Source organism: Corvus kubaryi, unplaced genomic scaffold (assembly GCF_017639235.1).
Source record: "Corvus kubaryi isolate FWS band 111438036 unplaced genomic scaffold, C.kubaryi_AGA036_p1.0 138, whole genome shotgun sequence".
Lineage (NCBI taxonomy): Eukaryota > Metazoa > Chordata > Aves > Passeriformes > Corvidae > Corvus > Corvus kubaryi.
In genome coordinates, this window is record NW_024580672.1 from 19,159,712 (window position 1) to 19,181,710 (window position 21,999).

At 44.3% G+C, this 21,999-nt stretch overlaps 1 long non-coding RNA gene across 1 annotated transcript; it reads right to left on the reverse strand.

Annotated features, from left to right (window-relative positions):
* Positions 1–465: 465 nt before the first annotated feature.
* Positions 466–20,822, reverse strand: LOC121660255. The gene is made up of 3 exons (XR_006014572.1): positions 20,551–20,822; positions 15,006–15,077; positions 466–2,443 (listed from the first exon to the last, which is right to left on the reverse strand). It is a non-coding gene; the product is annotated as an uncharacterized LOC121660255 (long non-coding RNA).
* Positions 20,823–21,999: the final 1,177 nt, after the last annotated feature.

Here is a 21,999-nt window from a genome sequence, read left to right on the forward strand (position 1 = left end):
CCTCACACAAAAATGGTACCATCACAACAGCCTTTCCCGAAACCTCTCCTGAAGTGTTTCTGGCTCAGAAGCCATGGCTGGTTTGTGGCCGCTTCTGTCTAGGGAGGATGGCTGGATAACACCCACTCCAGAAATCACCCTCAGGAGCCTCTCAGTTCAAAGCCTGATTCCAACTGCCCCGTGAATTGGTCTGACAGTGCGCCTTTAATACCTGTCTGTGCAGTGCCCAAATGGGAAAAGTTGTTGAAAAGTTACGCAAACATAATTTGCTTGGACACACAGATTTAAAACTGCATAATATGGGTATTCAAAATTCAGTATGGCTTCGCGTGATCCTTGGTTAATAAAACATTTGCTTTAGATACCATCAGCTAAAAGGTTTGGAATATGGAGTCTGTGTAATGCTTGCTTGTGTAGAGTCAGCTTGACAACAAAATCAATAAGTGGTGGTTACCTCAAATTTAATCAGTGTTGATCAATTTAATGTTACTTTACTTAAGCTCTATTGTACATTTTATATGTTGTGTGCAGTATTGATCAAGGGGACTTTCAAGGACTGTGGCCACACATCATAGTGTAACTCTATTTACACACTCCTAGACACCAAAAACTGGAAAACAAGTTTCTGTAGAATATGTTCTTACCTCCCAGCACGTATTTCCCACCAGTACTGCAGTCTTTATGAGGGATGGCAGACAAATTTGTAATTGATTGGAAACACAGGTTTAGTATTTTTTGTTGTTGTTGTTCCTAAAGCAACAGACATCTGAATGTTCTAATTGAGAAGCTGAGATGTCACAGTCAAGATCCAATTTTCCCAGCTCCGGGCATGTCCATCGCCCACTGGAAACATTGTTAACACATTCTCACATAAATTATTGTCCGGCACAGGAAGCTGCAATACCTTTCCCCATTCATCGATATCTTTGCATACTCTGAAAGAAAAGGAAGCATTCCACTAAAAATGACAAATCAGAACACCTATTTCCAAGGTCTGGAAGCACTTGTCAGAATTTATTCTTTTGGAGGATGAAAAGATAGCAGTCTATCAATAGCAGCCTTTTCTCTTAAATGAGCCACATTCTCCTAAAGTGGCCCACAACAGCCCAGCTCCTCAATCTGAGAAAAGCAGAAGCATGTTTGGAATTAAAGGGGTGGGGGGGGAGATCAATTCTGTCATCATATTTAGGCTTCAAGAGATCTCAGTGGGCCCAGGGAGCCTTTCATAGCAGTTAGGCTGCTGAATGAGAGCATAATCTCTTTACAGTTTTTTCCTCCTCCTCTCAAAGTGGCTGGGATCTTTTCTGTGAGCCCTCCTGCACGTGAATGGTGTGGCTAATAAGCCTATTAATGAGGTTCCACAGCAGAGTGTGAATAGGTAAATAAGCCCCAATCTGTTGAGGTTCAGGAGCAAGGGCAGTAAAGCCATCATGAACTAAAGGTGACAGTTTGAACTGAAATAGGAACAACAGCTCCAGGTTTCAAGCAAAAGAATAGACAGACAAGGCACACATTCAGGCTCCTTCTACCCCCTACCGAGTCCTATTTTCTCTCCCATTCTTCCTCCTTTATAAAATGTCTTGAGTAGTCACCCATTTTTTCAAAAGCTCTTGAGACGTCCTTTTTCATCCTGGCAATGATACATCAATAGGGAGGAAGGAAAATGAGGACACCAATGCTCCTTTGCCCCGCAAGTTTCAAAAGCAGAAACAGCGCTGTGTGCCCTCGCATATGGAAGCGGGGGAGGAGAAAGAAAGTTAAATTGAATCTTTCAGCCCTGCCAGCTCTTTGTGGCTGCTGTCAGCCGAACCCCGGTCCTCCCTCTGCACGCAGGCGGGGATACAGTTAATGTTCAACAGGGGCAGGGTCCAAGCCCTGCTCCAGCTGCAGGGAGGGCACAGCTGGGCTCGGCCAAAGCCTCAGCGAGGGGCACGCAGAGGTGAGGAGATGAATTATTTCCCACCCAACATCTCCTTTACCTGGCAGGGTAAGGTGAAGATGTGCCTGACTTCAGGCTGCTCCTGGGCTGGACCCACCAGAGCCCAGCTCATCCATAAAAGCCCAGCTTGAAGGGATGGAGGCAGAAGGTTAAGCAGCTGACGAACAGCTCGTGTCTGTGGAGAGATGAGGTGAGATGGGCAGCCAATGCCTCTGAGTAATGTGGGAAAAGTCACCTCAGAAAAAAGCACAGCAGAGCTTCTGAGCACTCTCAGTTCTAATCCTTGCAGATTCTCTGACATTTCTTTTAAGTGCTGGAGATATCAGTGCAGCCAGGGCTCCACGGGAACTGGCTCCTCCATGGAGTTCCAGTGAGGAACCAGCCCCAGCTCCTGGCACGTTGCAGGCAGATGGCAAGGGAGGCCATGGGTACCTCAGGGAAGCAAGTTAGGCAGCACTGATCTATTCTCCAGGTGCAGGACCTGCTGACATGCCACAGCTCCATCTGATGAAAATAGGAATAAAATACACAAAGTTAAATTAGGGGGGGAAAAAAGAAAATGAAACCCCACAAATTCAAGTCTTAGAGGTCTATGGGGAGAAACCCTCTAGATCCAAATTCAACCACACACATCACTGAGGGTTTTCTCCATGAAAGACAATGGGAATCAACAATTCTTCCCTGTTATTCAAACTGTCCCATCCAGAAATTTCTCCTGACCATGCTAGATACGATTAAATGCTTGTCTAAGATTTCTTTAAAGTTCTTCCAAGGCTAAGTGTCTAAACCCAAAGTTTGGCAGCTAAAATATTTACCTGGTTTCCAAAGTGTTTATGGTTTTCTTACCTGGCAGCTTTGGACTTTTTTTTAGGGTACCAAAGAGCAAATCATAGGAACCCACTTCTGAAAATATTTCTTTGTCAAAGACAGGCAAAGCTGCTCTATAGATTTTTCAGTGTCTTAGAGAAAAGTCATTTCCTATAAAAACAACCCCTTTCTGAAATAAAAACTACAGCAGAGCAGTAGTTCCATCATTAGTTCTCACCAGGTATTAGTTCAAGATGCTGCTAAGCTGAAAAACTGAGATAAGAATTAATTATTTTAATGCCAATAGATCCAATAATTATCCATGAAAGTATGAAGCAGATAGGCTACCAAGTTCTTTCACAGCAAAATGTGTATGGGAAGGGGGGCTGCAGTTCCTGGCCCATCAAGGGACAGTTTTACTTGTTGTTTATCAAACAAAAAAACCTCATTTTGGTTAAGCTAGAGAAGGGGGCAAATTAATTGCTTTTGTCTATCAATTTTTGATCTTCCTCTGCATTATGAACAGCTGAATATTCTAGGAGATACTTTTTCAGGGAGTAAGGCCAATCAGTTGAGAAAAAAATTATTTTCACTGCTGCTGTGTCAGTGTCTTGTAATGGCATTTGAGTATCAACACTCCCCTCGGATTGTTATGCCTTGTAGCCATGTAACCTTTCTGCTGCTCCTCTCATTTTGTGTGTCTTAAGGAAAATATTCCAAAAAAATATTTGTTGTTTTCATTACAGTGTTGCAAGATATATTTAAGCAGGAAATGTGGTGTGTTATGAGCAGGGATCCTGGACATTCAATGATTTTTGCCCTTCTCCGTTGGCTTTCCTGGGAAAGGCACTTAATTTGTCTGTGTCCAAGCTCTCCAGCTATGAAATGAGAATAATAGATGCTTCCTGTCTCCCACCCTTTATCCAGTTCATCTATTTAGATGGTAAGCTCCTCATCTCTGACCATGTTTTTATGCATGGCTTAGAACAATAGGACACTGATCTCGGCTGGAACCTCCAGGCACTTCCATAATGCAAATATTGAATACTAAATAATCAAAATAAAAGAAAATCCTCAATTTATTATGGATTCTCTCATAAAGAATTTGTCACACGCTGTCCTGGTAGAGCACCCCTGGCTCTCAGGGAACAGTATCATTTCCAAAAGAGTGGAAAGCAGCATCCACTGGAGAAAATCTTTTAGCAGTGAGCTCCTTTAAAACCCTGTGAATAAACTCCTCTGAGTGCTGAGCAGGGCACAGCAAGACAGAGCCAGACTTATAAAAACGAGAAGACAAAGGCTGCAAAGAAAATTTCTCCTTCTGTTACAGAACTTGGGTATATTTTGCTTGTCGGCCCATGCACTTCTCAATTCTGTTTCCAGCTGATCAATACCCACTGGTTGGTTTCACTGGAGCCCTGTGTTGAACTCGACCAGCTGTGGTTGTGGCAGCTTCCCCTGCAGCGTTACATCAGATCAGATTCTTCTCTGGTGACACCGCAGGGTTCAGCAGAGGTGCTCGAACTTTCAGGCACAACCTCGGAGCAGAAGGTGTGAAGTCAACCTTACACCAGGGTTCATGTTACAGTTTAAACCCTGGAAGGAGCAGGAAACTGTAAGGCAGGGACCCACAGTGTGGGCACACTGCTCCTTCTGGGCAGGGTCCTGCGACCCAGCTGTCCCACAGCTGGGTGCCACCAAATCCCAACAGATCCCTCCTGCTTCCCAAATCCTCTGCTGCAGTGCCAAGCTCTGCATTTTCGCTCTCCCACAGGCCCAGGTGCAGACACAAGCAGGCACAGTCACTCTGCAGCAGTTAAAAATATAAAATAAAAGTAAATCTTCTACTTCCCACCTTGGATAATAAAGCACTAGATGCCTACATCTATTTCCTTGCCTCATTTTTCTTAACCCTCAAACATCTTTCAAGTCAGCATTCTCCAAGCAGTTAATATTCTTCCTCCTCTCCCTGTCCTTTGCACATAGTTTCTCGTCCCTATCTCCTAACATAGTTCTCACTGGAATTTGCTTCTTCCTTTATGTGTCTCTCTCAGTGAAAGCCATGTCTTTTATCAGCTCCAGTCCCCACTGTAAGATGACCTCCTCCTCCACTTTGCCAGGTGGTTGTGGTACCCACAATTTCACTTCAGAGACTGGACTGCCTTGGAGAGAAGCCAGTGACCTGTCCAAGAGAGTCTCCACATAAACAGAGATGCATCAAGGTTTAACAGCCCTCATTTGTTAACTCTGTAACCACATTCACAAGCTGCAGTCCCAAAAATGGGATGAAAAGGTAATGGTCAGGCAGATGAAGCCCAAAGACAATTTGATACAAGCGTGGGGAGTTCCTTAAACTGAAGTCATAGAAAGGTTTCCTACACACAGACCCAAACTGTCCTTTTTCCCTGCTCCCACAGCCACAGAAACACCCTTTTCTCCTTCATTCTTTTCTGTTTTAAATAAAGGGTTGCAGGGAAGCTTGCTTTGCATGAAATCCAGACTTGCATTACTGAATATTCATATGCATATGAATGAATATTCATATATGTATAAACACACAGCCATAATTCAGGGCTTGAAGAGAAGTCCTGCTTTTGATTTCGATAGCCAAGCTGAGGTCAGATTCCATCTCTTAAAGGATTACAAAGGTTGTATTGGTGATTGCTGGATGAGAAACACCCAACAACCCTCATGCTGCTCCCCTGACGCCAACTGAGCAGAGATCCTGCTGGAGACTCCCAGGACTGCTGAACACAGTGGGTCAGGAAATGTTTTGCTCTGTGGGTACAAGTAAAGAGGCCAGCAACTTGATTACAGGGGAGGCTTAGTTAAATATTCACTGGGATTCATTATGTGAAAACCACTAGAAAGGAACAAGTTTCTACAGGAAGGGTAGGGCTGTTTTATTCTTGCTTCTGCCGTGAAATGCTGCTGGTGGCTGCGTGCACCAGCTGCTGTCCTCTAGTGGGAGGAATACAACAGCTCTGTGTGGATGTGCAGCAATGGTTTTGCTGGTTTTTAATCCTGGTGCTCCTTTAATTTGCCAAAGAGAGCCTTGGAGAGCCAGCCCTGTCCCACGGGTGTCCCCCACAGGGGTCTCACAACAAATGGCCTCTCCCTACCTTCCCAGGCTGGATGGGTCCCAAAATTTTGGAGGTCCTTTGAAAAGGGCTGTACTGTTGATTGGTGACAATGACAAATCTCAAAAATCTGTCAAAAAAGGAGAATTTAAATGGGGATCCAGTTTTTCAGCCTCGTTACATGCCAATCAGAGCAATTCAGCAATGGATCTGAAAGCAACAAATCTAATTTTTGCCACAGAGGACAAGAAAAGAGTAGTAAGGACTCAGGAGCTGGAGAAACATTGATCCCAGATCTACAGAAGGCATTAGCACTAAAAATAGTTTTTCATGGCATGCAATGGGTGAAATCCTGTGTTGGCCAGCAAGGTAGCTCTGCCTTAAACACATACAAGGCAATTTCTCTCCTGTAAATTTTATTCCCTGCAGCCTTACATTCAGCAATCTACTTTCTGAGGGAAGGAAAAAAAAAAAAAGAATCAGCAGTCCCGCCCTGCTCCACATGTAGCAACAAGCTCCTGGTTAATTCTAGAAAACAGAGAAACTGAAACATTTTAAACAGAAACTGCTGCGATCGCCAGAGTACAACAAAGGGGGGGGGGAGGAGGGGGATGTGAGGAACAAGTGGTGAAAAATTGAGCTAAAAGCGAAGGAGCTGCATTTGTACTTGTGCTCAACAGGAAAAACATCATTTACAGATAGGTAGTAATGCGGGTGTAACCCTGTCTCTGCAAACAAACAGGCAGCAGGGACTGCAAGCAATGGGTCTCTTTCCATGCCACAGGGGTGCCCAGGGGTCAGGAGAAAGGACAAAAGGGAAAAGGAGCTGAAGGAGGAAAGGAAGGCACTCATATGGTGCTCTCACTGAAACTGTCACGAATCAGGACGTGATGTGGAAATACAAGGTTTCTCTGCACATACCCTGCCCCAAATCCCTGGGTTTCTGATGGTTTAAGGGGTAAGGAGCAGACCAGGACCTTTTTCCAGAGGCGTGTGAAAAATGGGCTTAACCCCCACTTTCCTCAGGGAGTGACTTGCAAAAGACCCCAGAGGAAAATCATGCTGTGATCCCATATGCTTGGAGACATCGAGTTGCTTTGTACTCTAGGAAAATCTGTCTGGTCATTGGATATGTTAAATGCCAGGTTTAGTACTGGGGCTTCCTTTTCTTGGATGCTGAGAAGATCACCAAACTGGCCCAGTAGAAAATACCTCCTAATGCCCTTGCATCCAAAATTCTGACAAATTTGCCATCCATTTGGAGCTCTTCTCTTAATACAGAGAATGGTAGGAGAAGGGAATTAACTTCACCAGAGGGAAAAAGTCCTCCAAAATCCATGTGTCCGTTTAGAATCATGGAATGGTTTGACTTGGAAGAACCTTTAAAGGTCAGCTAGTCCAACTCCCCCTGCTGTGGACACCTTCCACTATCCCAGGTTGCTCCAAACCCTGTCCAGCCTGGCCTTGAGCACTTCCCGGGATCCAGGGGCAGCCGCAGCTTCCCTGGGCACCCTGTGAGTGCTGAGTCATGGCCAGTTTCCCTCTCACTTTCCAGCCTGCAGTACAGAGCTCCAGCTCCAGGAAGGGATAAGCCCAATGGCCTGATGCTGGAGGAGAGGCAGGAGCCTCCAGGCACTGCAGACCCCACTCCTGGGGGCTGTGCTGTCTCTCCCAGCCAGATCTGTGGGCTGGGAGCTGTATCTCATCAACAGAGCAGTGAGGAGAAGCAGTGCACAGCTGTTTGCATGGTACATATCTTGTGAATAAATAAACCTCATCTCCAGTGCTGCTGCTCTCTAAACATCTGTAGAGACGTGCATTCACTCAAAACACTCAGAAAATAAACAGAAAGGGAGCTGCTCAGGGAACCCTTCTCCAGCCAAAACCCAGCCCTGCAAAAGTGTCGCCTCTTAGCAGAGTCCAAAATCTCATCAGACCCCGAAATTTCTCTTTTTAAGGAATGCTCTCCGTTTTCTGATGCCAAGACACCTCAGAGGTTCTAGCCTTGGGTTTCCTAAGTCTGATGAGGGTTTTTCCACAAATACTGGGAGGCAGAAGGAGGTACAGAATAGTTAAATGCAGCACAATTGAAAATTAGCTCAAAATGCCGCAAGCTGCAATTCAGATGGATTACAAGATAACCTCAGTAGTTTCAAGAATGTAACAAGAACAGCCCTAAATCAACATAAATACTTGCTCAGCCATTTTCATCTCTGGATTAATGTCAGATTTTTTTTTGTTCTTTTCTCCTGTGGCATTAAAACCATTTTCCAGCTTTTTTTAGGGAAAGCATTTGTGGTTACTAGGAAAGGGGGTGAGAATGGTGATGGAGCAGGGGGAGTGGGGTGTGTACACCCTCTGGAGAGTTGGGTTGTAGCTGGGCAGGGAAAGGCTGATGCTGGTGGGTGCACCTGGGGGATTTGATGGAGTTTGGAGGGGACACAGGCAGATGCCTCCTGCCACCCCCACTTTGTTTGTCCTGCTCGGTTTTGTCACGAGGCAGCTGTGACCATTTTCAGTTTTTCTTGAAAGTTTTTGTTTAAGTCCCGGTGGGCCATGCCCAGAAGGCACTGTGATGTGTCCCACGCTACAGTCCCACTCACACTCAGCAGCACTTGACAGCCTCAGAAGTCCTTTATTCTGGGGTAACTTCTGGGGATTTCTTGATAGTCAGAGAAAAAAAATCCCCAGAGAGCCACCTGTAGCTTCTGGGATAAATTTCTGCTTTATGGTCACCTGCAAGCTGGCCACGAGACACACCCGTGCTTGCTGAAGTAAAGATAAGCTTCCAAAGACTTCAAAGGGATTGCTGAAACAGACTGCAGTGGATTTCTGCAGAAATGTAATGCACAGCATGTGTCTGAGGGAATGGAGAAGAGCTGGGGTGGTTTAGATTAGATAGCACTATTTGGCTTTAGAGGAACTTGAGGAAGTGAAAGACACGTAATTGTCTTTTAAAGTGTAATATTTGACTTCAGTTCACCCAACACTGCTGAAGAGCTTGTAGATAAGCAGTGGAAATTATTTCCATGTGAGGGCTGGGTACCACTGCCATATGATGAATCTTCCTAAGAGCATTTTTCCATCCAGGGTGTCACTGTGCTGGGGTAAGGCTCAGTTATACAACTGTGCAGTCCTAGAAATGCATTATTGGATTTATTATTGCTACAGAGCACCCCAGGGCCACATCTCCTTTTATTCTTTATAGAATTATAGAGTTCTAAAATAGTTTGGGTTGGAAGGGTTATTAAAGATCATTTCATTCCAACACCCAGCCTTAGGCAGGGACGCCTTCCACTATCCCAGGTTGCTCCAACTCCAACCAGCCTGGCCTTGGACACTTCCAGGGATGGGGCAGCTTCTCTGGGCTACCTGTGCCAGTGTTTCACACACTCACTGTAAAAAAATTCTTTCTTATATCAACCTTCTTTTAGTTTAAAACCACCCCCCCTTTTCTGCTCACAACCAGCCCTGCTAAAAAGCTCATCCCCATCCATGCTGGGCCATTGCACATTGCCTCATCTACTGGAAGTTTACTGATGGTCTTTATTCATTGGTTCCAGCTCTGCTCTGTGAATACAAACAGACAGGATTTTACATATTTGTCAGGAGATTGCAGTGTACTCTCAATGTTTTTTTCTTTTTATTTAAAGTCAATAACATCTTTCAAGAGTTAAACAGAAGGATGAGTTTCTTCCCCCAAAGGAAAGTACACCCAAATAACCAATAGCCAACCTTTACTCAGTTCCTCCTAGGTGAATATTCCCTATTTGATATCAAGATTTATTTTCCTTGAAGAAATGTGCCAGACCATGCCAACAACATGAAAAATCACTGTAAATTTGTCAGCAGAAACATTTGCACTGGAGTTAAGCTTGAAGAGCAGAGCCAGAGTCAAGGCTGGGACTGAAGATTAACTGTTTGTTCCATTAAATAATTTACTGGCCAAACACAAAGCATTGTAAAGTGTGTGTGTCTCAGGCCAATAAAGAAACATCTGCACAGCAAAATTTACCTACATGTAGTCCTCAATTGCATGCTTTGAAATTCCTCGTATAAATCTCATCTCCCTGCCTATCTGGAGTGTATTATTCCCACTCTCCTGGTTAGCTACAATCTTAAAATGCCACCCTGTGCATCTCTGCTGATGAAAGCCATGAAGGCAGCAGAACATAGGAATTCTCACAGCTGCCAGCTTGCAACCCACCAGAGCTTTTCAGGTCTGTGCCTCATTGCCAGTAAAGAGAACCTCTGTAAGGAGGGTTTTTCTGTCTATTTTCAGTAAACACAGGGAGATAAACATATGCCATTTTCCCCAAAACACTCTTCAGCAAAGTATTGGTTTTGCTTCAAAAAGTAAAACTCTTGCCGGTAAATAGATTTGTTTCCCCAAAGTGAGCCACTTTCTAAATGAAAGCCTGAATTTTTCTGTTCATTTCAATAACTATTGGGCAGTAAGGTTGAAAAAGCAATAATTTGTGAAGCTGTGTTGTACACAATGAAGAATCATTTAGCATTGGCAAAAGGATGGATCCTGGCTTTGGCATGCGGACAAATGAAAGAATAATTTTCCAGTATTTTTATCCCTTGGACATTGCCTGCTTTTCACAAGACTTTCACAAGAAGTAAATTGGTATTTCAGTTCTCCTCTAGCCCTGTTCTGCTCACAGCTTAAAAAACCCAACAACATTTAATAGAATGAACTCCTAAAGCACAAGGGAGGGAGTCTGACTGATGTCATTGTGGAGACATGGTCTGAGGATTCATCAAACCCACTGATGAATAAATCTAAGCATAAAGTCATGGGAAATACTGGAATCACTGCATCCACGTCCCCAAAAAGCACTTTCTTGTTTACCTACTAATTCCAGAGTATTAAGAGAAGACTTATTATTCACAGACAGCACAATAAAATTTGGCATCCCCTGTAGGCATTCCTTCACCATTAGCACAGAGACAGGGAAAAGTCAACTAGACCTCACTTATAGGCCTTTATCTTAATTTTCCTTCGAGGTCCTTGTACAGAAACAGCTGAAATGAGTACAAGGGTTCATCTAGATCATGAACACTGGATTAATTTAGTAGATTTATACAATGCTGTGAGAGTTCGTAGGGTACTCTTGGGTTGTAGGGGTGGTTTCTATGGGATTGTATCAAAGGTCCTCTTCTTACTTGCCTTTTTTTTCCCTTATCAAAATCCTGTTGCTGACTGTTCAGCACCTCTGTGGTGACAGCCCTGTCAGCTCCTGCCAGCCCAGGTATTCCCAGGGATGCATCAAGTATTTCCATGCCCATACTCTCCCCAGCTCATCTGCAGGGGCTCATGGATTCAGGAGCCACTTGGGCACGCAGCAGTGGTTTGGATGTCCCTGCACTTCAACCACAGCTCCTCTACAAGGGCCAGGAGGAGAAGGAGAAATCCTGCTCCAGCCAGGGAGGTCTGTGCCCACCATAGGGGCTTTTGTATGCTAAGGGAAGAGAAGGAAAATATACTTTATAGCTCCAAAAGTCACTACCACCACTGTATTTTGCATTCCTTAAATATCTAAGCACACAAGGATTGTTTTTGCAGGAAAATGAGTAGAAAGAGGGCTGCTGTGCTGTGCAGTTCATTGCTTGGCCTGGGGTGTTTCCTGGTGAATTATCCCTTAGCACTGGCAAGCAGTAACCCATTCCCCAGGACAAGAAAAGGGATCAGGAGGCTCTGTAAAGGTGAGACAATTCCCTTTAAGCCAAGTCATATTTAATGTCAGTGAGAAATTATTGGAGGAAGAGATACAGAAGTAAAAGTACATCACAGAAAAATTCAGAAAATGCCATTTGTTCTCACTTTCCCCAACTTCTTCATGCAGGGGAGACTGAGTTAAGACTTAAAGCATGAAGGCAAGCAATGCTTTAGTACAGCATTTAAAACATTTTATTTCACCCAAGTGGAGACTTGCAGCATCTCGTCTGAACTCCTGCATCGCCTGGGTCAGATACTTGCTACCAGAACCTCCAGCATTAAGACCATAACTTCTGGTTGAACCAGATTGTTTAGAAAAAAATAACCCCATCTTAATTTAAGTTTTCAAAGAGAGAATTCGTCATATCCCTAGGCAAATTGTTTCAGATATTAAATTCCCCACTGGCCAAGAATGCACACCTTATTGCTGGTCTGAATTCTTCAGCTTCAGCTTTCAGCCACAAAACCTCATTATAATTTTACTTCATTGCCCTTTCCCCACACCAGAACCCTTTTGCACCAATGGTTTGTCACACAGAGGAGCGTGGGGTGATGCTCATGCTGTCAGGGAGAGATTGCACGCAATAGCCAGTAAACTGTGTAAATTTACTGCATTTAGAGGAATTTCCTGAGTAACTTAAATCAGTGTCAATTATCCCATCTTTTATTTAGACCAATTAAATGTTTGAAAGAAAATAAAAGCATGGTCAGTTGCGCTTTCAGCATGCACCAACAGCAGGGACAGCACTGCATCAAATGCAATTAAAATTATATATTTATATAAAGGTTTAGGTTGGGTATCAGGAAAAGGTTTTTCACCCACAGGGTGGTTGAGCACTGGAGCAGGAGCAGTGGTCACAGCATCAAGCCTGACAGAGCTCAGGGGGATGTTTGGGCAATACTCTTGGGCACAGGGTGGGATGCTTGGGATGTCCTACACAGGGCCAGGAGTTGGACTGGATGACCCTGACAGGTCCCTTCCAACTCAGGATATTCTCTGACTCTATGAAATGGCAATATCAACACACACCTAAAGCACCATGGCCTGGCATGGCTGTGGCTGCTGCTGACCCCACAACCCCAAAGTGCAAAAAGCCCTGGGCTGCGGGGTCACAAACCAGCAGAACGCACTGCGAGTGGGCTGCTTCTGTGCCTGTCTGCACCTCACAGCACAGGGAATCTGTGTTGTGTTTGGCACGGGAGCTTTGAAGGCAAAAAATGCAGCACCTGATTGTTATTTTCCACTGGCCTGTCGGAGGCTGCAGGAGGAGCAGCGCGGGTGAGGCGAAGCCGTCCCGGGAGCGCTGCGGCGGCTCCGGCGTGTTGCAGCTTGACGGCTCCGGCGTGTGGGCCGTGCTCCTCCTCAGAGGCTGGCTTGCAGCTCCAAGCGATGGCAGAGCACAAAGTTAAGTCCCTGCCTGCCTCCTGGACCACCACACGGGCTGGAAGGATGACCTGCGCAACAACAGCGCTGCTCCCTCGCTCTTTCCTCGTGTGGTGGGGCTCAAGCACCCCCCAGGGGGCTGTGGTTCACTGATGGTCACTGTGCTGGGCGAAGGACAGAGGTGAAAGAGCAAACCCCACAGGCACAGCAAGGCCTCTGGTTTTCCACGGGGTGAACGTGTTTGGAGGCGATGATTTCTGCTGTGGTCAATGGTGGTGGCATTGCAGCTGCCATCGGCGTTCCCAGAGGAAGCTCTGCTCCAAAGCAGGGGAACCTCCTCAGTGCAGAGGCCACATCTTAAAGGAATTAAACTGCACAGGTAAACAGCAGCAGTGTGATAACACACCAAATCTATACCTTCATGGACAGCAGGAATGGTTCAGGCAAAGCAGTGAGGTACTGGGGGCTCTTGGTGATAAACAACCCTTTACCTATGATTCTTATAAACCCAGAGATTTTGCAGAAGGGACAGTTCATTTTCTCACTCAACTTTTTATTATTAAGATGTGTTTTGGCTCAGAGACAGCTGAAACTTCAAGAGTTCTGCTGGTTGTATTTTTTTTTTTTTAAAGGGCATGTAGTGACAAGACAAGAGGGAATGGCTTCAAATTGACAGAGGGCAGGTTTAGATGAGATATTAGCAAGAGAGTATTTACTGTGAGGGTGGTGAGGCCCCAACACGAGCTGCCCAGAGAAGCTGTGGCTGCCCCATCCCTGGGAGTTCAAGGCCAGGCTGGACAGGGCTTGAAGCAACCTGGGATAGCAGAATCTAGATGAGCTCTAAGGTCCTTTCCAACCCAAACCATTCTGTGATTCTATGACCAGTACATTTTAAAGAAATGTACTTCTTCGTCTTCACCCTACTTTTGAGCAAAAGAATAGACAGAGCCCAGCATTTCCAAGAACTCTTCCAGCAGAGAGCCAGAGGGAACTTCTTAGGGAAGCTGGAAGTGTCATCTCAAACTGAAAGAGAGGACACCAGCATAGAGAGGGTTGAAGAGGAGAGTTCCTGGACACTGAGTTTTAGGTTCTTAGAGAACTAGATTAATACTAATACTAGATATTAGATTAATATTAGGTATTTCATTAATAGTCTTGGCACAGGAAATAGGAGCACACTGAATTTTGTTGATAGCATAAGATTGGAAAGGACTGCCAAACAGAGGAAGATAGAAATTTCTGTTCAGGGAGAATGGGATTAGAGCAGGCAAGAATTACAAAAAAGACTGAATTCACTGGTACAACGAATAGAGTTGTGCTGCTCAGGATTAACAGTGACAGTTATGCCAAACTTTACCAGCTGGCAATGATGAGAAAATGCAGAACACATGGAAGTTAGCAAGTTTTGAGATATTGAGAGAGATTCTGGAGTAACTTTTTAGATAGTAGAGAGGGAAAATTCCTGCTTAATCTTAGGCTGACTCTGGATACACAGAGGATGAGTATGATGAGCTGATGATGGGGTTCAGCATCTCCGGTGGAGGCAGGAGCTTTGAACAGCAGCTGCTAATGTCTGCTCTACAGATCAATGGGTGCTTTGCTAATTAAACCCTTTTTATGATGACTATCTCCACTACCATTTTCTACATTTTTTAGGGTCACCACTATAATCAAGCTAAACACCATGTCTCCATATATACATTTCTTTGCAAAATATTTATTCAGAAATGTTCAAAGCAGACCTCACTCCAGACTGAGGCCTCTTCTTAGCTGACAGCAGAGATCTTCCTCACCCCATAGCAGCTGACTGAGGAAACATTTGTCTACAAACAGGTAATTTGGGGTGATGATAGCCTTTGTGTATACAAAACACTGTTGCATTAAACACATCACACGCTTCAGAGGGAAACGGCAAAGTACATCAGGTCAGCAGCTTCTGAAGTTTCTGCAGCACGGCTGGATGAAAGTAAAAGCCACCCTTAACAAGGGGGTTGATACTGAACAAACCAAAAAACACTAAAAGTAAAGCTGGGGTGTGAGTAAACACAGGAATATGCTTTTAGTACTCACTTCTAAGCAAGTTGCACTCAGTACACGAAGGCTCTATTTCTCCTCTGAGCAGTAAGATGTTTCCAGCAAAACCTGGGTTAGAAATAGAGATATTTGCAATGCTTTTATTACCATTATAGTTCATCCAAGATGATGTGTCTGGTTTGAAAGTCACAAAAAAACATATTCTTGTTAAAAATGCTGCCAAAAGGCTAAATGAAAACAGCCCACTGCTGAATCCCATGTTTGCAGCATTACCAGTGGGTTTTTTCAAGGGTGTTTATATAGACGGAGTTTCATTTAACAAGGCAAAAGCCGGAGCTCTCACATACTCCATTATTTCTCTGCAGGTCCTTCTCACCAGGGTTAAGTCTTTACACTACTTCCAAGCAAAGCAGCCAAGAAAAAGAAGAAACAAATGCTACTACTACTGAGCACAGAGGCCTCCTTTGCAAGAAATGTGATTTACGGAATGAAGTTCCTGGCATGTCTGCCGCGGGCTGTCACAACGTGTGCCTAAAATCCAGGGCTGAAATATGATCCCCGCTCCTTCCAAGATGCACTGTGGCTTCTAGCAAGTTCTTCTGGAAGCACAGGCAGCCCTTTGCTAGGGAGCTGGGCTTCTTCTGCATGTTGCCTCTCTAAGAGCTCTTTGGGGGGGAGGACCCTCTTAATTCCCTATGAAGCTGGTGAGCCCTGCTTTGTTGAAAGTTCTGGAAACTTTTCTGTGTGGTTTGGAGAACTGATGCACTTGGAGAGACACAGAGCAAAGCTTGTCCTGGTACCCAGGAGAGGCTTTGTGTTTGTCCTGTCTTTAGCTCCCACACTTGTGCATCAGACACCAGATTGCTGTGAACTGATCCACGGTGGAGATCTCTTTCCATAAATTCACAAAATGGCAAGGAAGCAAGAGAAGCTTGGGGGCTCTCTGGCCTTTGCTGGCCCTGTTGAAGTTGAAAGTATTTTCACTCTCTTTCTGCAGTCCTTTGGGTGTTCCTTTTCCTCTACATGAGGGAAATGCCTTTTCACCATTAAGCCTTTCCTCAGCTGCATTTCAAACCCAAAAAATATTTTACCTCTAGCAAATTTTACCTCCTCATCATTTTTCTGCTATCTTCAAAGCCAGCAAGACAGCAGCATGGTCTGCCTCACCTTGCAGCAATAGAAACCCCACCACTATAAGACCCCTTTTTGCCAGCCTTTCCCCAGCCCTTGCCCACAGGTGATCCCATGGGAGACATCCCCCTCTCAAAGGGAACTGCTGAGAGTGAAGGTCACCAGTTCCCTTTCACTTCATTAGTGAAAACACACAGATAACCTCTCTCCTGTGATTTTGGGTAAAACCCAGTGTATCAGTTATACAAAGGAGTTGCTAATGAGCATTATCTGCTGATTAACAGGTATTTTCTAAGAGTAGGAACAAACAAACCTACAAAACTTTCTGCAAAACACAAGAGCCAACAGGAGTCAAACCAAGGCTGCCTGACTGTTGACTCTGTGTTTGCTTCAGCAGGTTCTGGCTCTGACCCCGCTTGAGCCACGGAGTTTTGAAATCCATGCGTTTCTTCATTCTCATCTTTCAGCCTTGCAGTAGAAATTTTTTCCCCCCACAAATGTCTCCGAGGCTGTGTGGGATGTGGTCCAGCTCCCATTAAGGTCAGTGGGAGTGCTGCCACTGCTTCCCTGTGGGTCTCAGCCCTATCCCATTGTATTACATTTCCAACTGCAATTGGATACAGATTATTTCAATTTTTTTCCTCTCCTAGTGCCCACAATGGGCAAAGTATTTTCCAAACAGAAAAGGTCCCAGTGCATGTCCCTAAATCTCTAGAGATACTGGAAAAATTCTTCTAATTAAATACATTTGACATGCAAGATCACAACTGTTCTCTAATAATTTTTTTAAAGACTTCTCTCTCATGTAGCTTTTCTTAACTGCACAATAGCAGGAATTAAATCCTGATTCTGCTGAAGTTCATGGGAGTTTTTCCAATTAACTTTGTTGGAGCCATATTGTCTTGCTTCATCTCCATCTTTAACACTACTGGGTCACTGCTGAAAATGTTCTGGCAGGAACCATCACAATAATGCCTGGTTTGGGTGACTGGGCTAATCTTCAGCAAAAAAAAAATTAATCAAGTTTCCCCCAGACAGCAAAACAATAAATAGTAAAATGTTAGTTACACTGTCTGATGTGAAGTGTTAAGGAAAACAATGACTACCAGGTGCTAACCTTGACCTTTAGATGAAGATTTGGAGACAGACAGTTTAAAGACATCACAGACATCCCAAAGTAGGGATTTCATGAAGGAAACACAAATTTAGAGAGTTTGTGAATGGAGGGCTCAGTCTCTTCTCCCGAACAAACTGACCAGGGGGCAGTTTGGGACTATTTGGGACTCAATCTAGTTACTTAGGAAGATTCAAGTGACAGCTGCCAGCCAGCAGGAAAAACCTGACAGTCACTAACTGGGGGAAAGGCATGGATTTTCCTTCCTGTGCACACAGTACAGTACCAGAGATGAATTACATCATACAGCACTGCTGCTTTGTCACCAGGATGCTCCTCCTCATCTGGAGTTTTTACTGACTAACAGAGCCTGCTCTGCTTGCAAGGCCTGACACCCTAAAAGCAGGTTGTGATTGATGGCAGCTCCCTGCTGCCAGAGCAGCCTCTCCAAGTCACCAACTGTGCGCTGGCCTCAAGTTTACACACACGCTCACGCTGTATTTACTGAGGTCAAGCAGGCTGCATGCATGCTCTATTTACCAAAAAAATATCCACATTTGGGTGGCACAAACCCAAAGGAGGAACTCTGAAACCGCTTCCTGCTGCTGCTGGAAAAAGGGAAGCCTGGATGCCTCCTGTTCAGACAGATCTTGTGGGAAGGAGCCCTGACACTTTCCAGCAGAGCCAGCATGAAGGTGTGTGGTAGAGGCCACTTCTGTACACTGATATCTGGTCATAGTCACTGCCATTTATATCAGCCTTTAGGCTGGTTAACTAATTGCTGTGGCAAAAGAAAAAAAAATAGAGGTTTGGGCATATTTAAAGATACATAAATAATGCCACTAATTAAAAAAGATGCCTGGAACTTGCACAGCAATATCTAAAGCAATGGATATCCCTGCGGATTCGTCCCTTCTCCGAAGTAACAAGCAACAGGACAAGAGGAAAGGTTTGTGTCAGAGGAGGTTAGACTGGATATTAGGAAAAGTTTCTTCGTTGAAAGGGTCATCAAGTATTGGAGAAGATTGCCCAGAGCAGTGGCGGAGTGATCATCCCCGGAAGATTTAAAAAAATGTGTGGATGTGGCACATGGGGACATGGGTCAGTGGTGGCCTTGGCCATGCTGGGTTAATGGTTGGACTCACTGACCTTTGAGGCTTTTTCCAACCCTAATGATGTCTAAATTCTGGGATTATCTGATGATGATATTGATCCATAGCATCTACTCTCCAAGCCACAACTCAAAAGTTTTTATCAGAGAGTTTAGATTTTGCTAGCCACCGAGCAGAGGAATTGGAGGATGTATTAGACTTCCTTCCCCTTTATCTCCCTTGTCTGTCCTCTGCATTTGCATAAGTGGGGAAAGAAGAAACAAAGAGAAAATGCTCTGCCACATCAGTCACCTGCCAAGCCCTCAGGGTAGGGCATCAGTAGCATCAGAAACATTGGAATAGCTGCTCTGGTCTTGGGCGTCTGCTGTGTTCTCATGTCCCCTTCATTGATTTCCAAGGATGTTAAGGAGAGAGAGAGTTCACATTTCCAGCATGATATTAGCCCTCTCCCATTTTAGGCAGACTCCCTCAGCCAGCTGGTGGCTTGTGAGCCACCTCAGTGAAATGCCACTTCCTTCTGGAGCCTGGACAGAGAGCTGCAAATATAACATCCTTGGTGGGAAGGTCTTTTACTGTAAAAGAGAAGCCAGAGATTTTTTCACTAGCACCATACCTTGGTTTGATGTGCTCAGATGCACCAGCAAGGCAAACCATCACCCAAATCAGACATCCCCAGGGAATCCAAGAGGGAGAAACACACTTTGTCTATTTCTTTAACACTTTTAAGCCTGAAGAACACTACTTTGAACACCCACAGTGGTTTTATCTGTAGGTCTCAGGACAAGCTGGACAAATGCCATTGTTCAGGACCTGAAAAGCAAACCTGGAGCCTGAATTCAGCAGAGTTTTTATTGTACATAGTTATTGAACACACGTGTAAGCCCCATTGAAACTAATAACCTCAAAGATATACTGACTTTATTTGTTCAACAGGGATCAGGTCATGGATGTACTTAAAGTACTTCCAGGGCTCAAGGAACTGGGCTAAAATCACAGATCTGTCTTCTATTCTCATTACTAAGACACCGATTAAGAAAGTTCTTCACTTTTTTCTGTGTCATCTTTTATAATAAAGGCGCCCCACAACAGCTGTAGACAAGATTCCTCTCCTGTTTAAGGGCATATAATCCCCAGCATGGGCAATATAAACAGGCTCAGCCACATAAAACAAATAAGGATTTTGCTGGTACTTTTTCCATATCTAAGAAAACCTACACTAGTTGCTTTTTTCTTTTAAACATCAAAAACATTTGGCTGCATAAGCAGCCCAGAAGTGGTTGTATACTTTGTAAGTATATTAAAAGTTAGAATAGTTGCTCATGAACATACTGAATGGATTTTACTCGTTTCCCATGATGGAGCCCAGGCTGGCATTGCTTTAGACATTTTAGTGCAGAAGAATTGTCAAGCATGCACTCATCCCCTGACTGCAGTTCAAATCAAACAAACCAGGCTAGACAAGCTAATAACAAGCTTTGTTCACTCCAGAATGGCAGCTATGGAAATATGCTTCATTTTGTATATGATTACATGCACGAGCTGAAAAGGCCACTGAAAAAACAACCAGCATTGTTTTTCTTTTTTAAATGACCAGTTCCAAGCTACTTGTTTAACCAAGAAATAATAATAATAATAAAAAAGCACATAGTACTTTCAGCATGGATATCTTCAAAATTCAGTTTTCCCCATCACAAATTATGATTCGTGTAAGTAGTCTTTTCTTACTACTAGAAACTGGAAACATATATGGAAGCCAATGTTACCAAAATTTGAAAGTAAATTAGTGCCAATTTTGGGGGTAATTTATAAAGGCAATATGACATGCCTTGTTGTTTGCAGCTCTGGTACCAAAATAAAAGCAAGAACAATTTATAGTTTGCTTCTTATATAAAAATTAACATTTAAACTTGAATTATTGTGCAGCTATATTTAAGAGGTGGTCTGCCTTCAGGGTGGTTTGCAATTTCCCTTTTTAGGAACCAAAAGCCCCTTTTCAGCTGGTGTCTGACAGCTTTGCAGGGTTCCTGAGTGAAGATGGAAGGAAGGCACATTCCCCTCCATGTACATCCCTCTGCTCTACAGGAAATAAACTGGAAGTAGCCCTGGCATGGCTGGAGATGCCTCCAGAACTGAGCTCTCAAATCCAGCAACCCAGTACCTTGCAGAAGTACATATATTAACCTCTTTCCTTCTAAATTCCTACACCTATATTCAGAATATTTACCTGAGCAAACATTGCCCAGCTATGGATTCCAGCTGCAATCAGCATCCTGCTTCCCTCGGCGTGGATGGTTTGGAGGCCTTTCCAAAGGCTCCTAGGTGCCCAAAAGCATCAGATCTGCTTTCCCCCAAAACAGCTTCTTATCACAGAAACACAAAAGGTCACAGAAACAGTCTGCAGCCTCTCTCAGCAAAGGGAATAAATGTGCAAACAAAGCCATTAGCAGTTTCCAAAATAAACCCCTATTCTCTGTCGCCAGGAGCACAGAGTGCCACATATGCACTGCACAGAAATGCCTGCTCATGTGGCAGCTGAGCAGCTGTGGGGAGCTGGGAGCCAAAGCAAAGCTCTCCCTTTGACCACAGAAATGCCACCTTAATTAATTATTTTGATTCTCTATGCTTAATAGCATTAGAGACAAGTACAGGGAGATCAAGAGGAGGGTTTTCACCTGCCAGCACTCTTTATTGCCCTCTCCAATTAATACCCACATACAACAGGTGTCACTTAAAAAAAGAAAAAAAATTTTAAAAGGTGTCCTGGAGTACATACACAGAAATTACCAGGGAGCCATCTGTGCCACAAAACTTTCAGCAGAGACACAGCAGCCAGAAAAAAAGAGAATCAACAGCAATAAAAGCAAACATTCCGAGGTGAGAAATGGCAAAAATGTTTGCATCAGCACTAATAAAGATTTTTCCTGGTTATTATTTTCCTTATCAGCCTGGCAGGGACAATTCACCCCTCTTGCACTCCCCCAGTGCTCCAGGGCAGGCGACCCTCTCTCCCCTCTGGCATCCCCATGGAACTCACTCCCCTGTTACTACACTCCCACTGCCCAGGAACGCCTCATTTATCTGTCCTCTCTCCCAAAGTTTGTTTTCCTGCTGCTATGGTTCTCCCGTTGCTGGAATAAACACGAGCCGAAGTCTCCTGCATGACTCAGGCTCCATTTGCTTTGGTGGGAACTCTTTGGCACATCTGGGAGACCCAAACCAGGTCCTCCAAACTCCAATCTTCTCAAACCTGGACTCTCCCTAGAATTTTCCCATGGATTTTGTAGCATCAAACCAAAGCACCCCATCCTTATTGTCTCCCACTTAATCTCTTACCTTCAGTTTACAGAGTTTATGGAGCAGAAAACACATCTTCTGGTCAGAAACAAATAAATAAATCCATGTAAGGCCCAGTTTAAAACAAGCAGCTGAGGAGGAATTAAATAATTGATAGTGGCAGGTATTAAAGGGGCAAACAAATTCAGAGAGGCTGCAATTATACCCGGGTTGTATTTGTTTGAAATGTTAACTGTTTGATGAGACTTAACACCCAGCTAATGAGCTTTTAAAAGTAATTCCCACATGCAGCCACCTTCCTTTGCTCACAGAAGGGAAGCAGAGTGTCTGGCAATTGCCATGGCCATCAATCCAGGGCTAGCAGCTGATCCTATTTTAT